General features: G+C 41.7%; 1 non-coding gene across 1 annotated transcript; it reads right to left on the reverse strand.

Moving 5' to 3' along the window:
• Nucleotides 1–1,632: 1,632 nt before the first annotated feature.
• LOC141619593 (small nucleolar RNA R71) lies at nucleotides 1,633–1,739 on the reverse strand. The gene has a single exon (XR_012531760.1). It is a non-coding gene; the product is annotated as a small nucleolar RNA R71 (small nucleolar RNA).
• Nucleotides 1,740–2,444: the final 705 nt, after the last annotated feature.

Genomic DNA, 2,444 nt, shown 5'->3' on the forward strand with positions numbered 1-2,444 from the left:
TTGTTATTAGATTAAACCATCTTTCTTCATAATTATTGTTGGATTGTTGCATGTTTAGAAGTAAAATTCATCCTCCCACCATGTTTATGCTAAAAGACTCCATTTTTATTGTTTATTTTGCCTTTAGAAACATGATTAGTGAGTAGTCTCCTTCTAGGACTCGGTTTGACCCGATATGGGTAATTTCACTAACTAGTTATCATTAAGGCTAATTTGTGGGGAAAATTGGTGAGGGTAGTTTAGAGGAATTTGCATGTTTAAGGTTTGGCTTTTGGGTAGTGTCGACTTGTGACCCTTGTCCACCAACGGGAGTTGGTTAGGTTGTAAATTGGATACCCGAAATTTGACCTTGTCACCAACTAAGGTTGAGACCAGAAGGGAGAACCGAGGGAGGGTGCCTCTAGGCTAGCGTTTGAAATCGACCTCCGGAAGGAGGAGTGGGATGACCTGGAATACGATGAGTACTTAATGATCTTGACTAAATTCTTGACCTCGTTGGAAAAATGCATGTTTTCGTGGTTGTTGGGTTTTGAGTTAGGAATACCAACTTTCGAACCAGGGAGGGGGGTTAGTTGGAGTAGCTAGTGTCCTTTTGCGAACCCGGAAGGGAGGTTCTAGGCGAATTAGAGCCATCTCCCCCTTACCATTTCTACCCCTTTTGATTAGCCGAGACGATTAGTATATGGAATTACTTATATTCGTGGGAGAACCGAGTTCTATTCCTTCTCTTTATTTGATCCATCCTTTATCATTTAGCTTGTTCTTATCTTGTCTAGTTTATAGCCTTTAAATTTGTTAGTTTAGTGCTAGTTCGTTACCACCCTCTTTGTTTTTTATCGACTTAGCTAAGCTCGTGAATTAGAACGATTAGTACTCCACCTATTCCTTGTGGGATTGACCCTCTAAAGTGTACAACGATAAAATCGTGCACTTGCGAGGTATTACTTGATACCATCAAGTTTTTGGCGCCGTTGCCGGGGAGTACGGCTTGATATTAATCGTTTTTGTTCTAGTTTAGACTAAGTCCTTTGTTACTAATCCTTTCTTTCAAGTGATTAGGTCTTTTGCATGAGTAGGCGACGAAGAAGAGGTCAACCAACATATCCGCTTGATCGCGAAATTGAAGCCACGACAAGAAGACTTAATTCTCTAAGAAGAAGGGGTTTACTTGATACACCACCTATTGAAGAAGGTAATCACCAAGAAGCTACCGAAGTGTTTGAAAATCCTTTTGGGGTTTTAGAAGAAGAGCCTAACACCATGGGTGATCCGGTTCCGATAAGAGAGACTATGGCTCCTAAGCACATAGTCAATCCAAGCATCCAAAGGCCACGAATTCAAGCTAATAACTTTGAGATTAAAAATGCCTTGCTCAACCTTGTTCAAGACAACCAATTTGGAGGAGGTCCCTTGGAGAACCCAAATGATCATCTAAATGATTTCCTTGAAAATTGTGATATGTACAAGTCAAATGGAGTCTCAGATGACGCGGTTCGCCTTAGGTTGTTCCCCCGTTCTCTTAGGGGTTCGGTCAAGGATTGGTTGAAGAATTGTGACCCGGATTCCTTCAAAACATGGGATGAGTTGGCTTCGGCATTTTTAAACAAATATTTCCCACCCTCAAGAATGGCCAAAGTCAAGAGTGAACTACAAAGCTTTACTCAAGAAGAGGATGAGACCTTATATGAGGCATGGGAACGGTATAAGAAGCTCCAACGGTTATGCCCTCACCATGGCATCTTCGAGGCCGAGCTAGTGAACAATTTTTACAAAGGGTTGACTCAAGACCTTAGGCTTTCATTGGATGCGGAATCGGGGAAAGGTGCCTTAGACATTTTGGGGCATAAAGTGGCAAAGGAACTAATTGAGGAGATGGCCTCAAGAACTATGGAATGGGGAAGTGATAGGAAAATGAGAAAGGGCAAGAGCAAGGATTCTAATTCGGTTTTGAACGTGGAGGTTAAGGGTATGCTAGATGAACTCACCCAACAAGTTGCTTTGCTAAATTCAAAACCACCAAGCTCCGATATGAGACAAGTCTTGTCTTGTGAGTTGTGTGGAGAACAAGGGCATACTCCCATTGGGTGTCCTTTGATTTCACCCCTCCAAGAGGAATGCTATGAGCAAGCAAATGGAATTTGGGAATCCACAAGTGCAAGGCAAGGGTTCAACAATAGTAACAACAACCAATTTGTCAATGGAAAAAGAACTCACCCTTTCTTATCTTATGCTTCACAAAACATTCAAAATCCAACCACTTCCCAACCTCAACAACAACAAAGGTTCAATCAAAACTCTCAATTCCAAAGACAAATTCCACCCGGTTTCCAAGGGAAACAATTTGTCACCCAACACCAACAACCATTTGGGGGTTTCAAGGGACAAAATTTCAATCAACAACAAAACCAAAACTTCCAACCACAAAACCAAAACTTCCAAACCCC

The sequence above is a fragment of the Silene latifolia genome, chromosome 1, assembly GCF_048544455.1.
Source record: "Silene latifolia isolate original U9 population chromosome 1, ASM4854445v1, whole genome shotgun sequence".
Lineage (NCBI taxonomy): Eukaryota > Viridiplantae > Streptophyta > Magnoliopsida > Caryophyllales > Caryophyllaceae > Silene > Silene latifolia.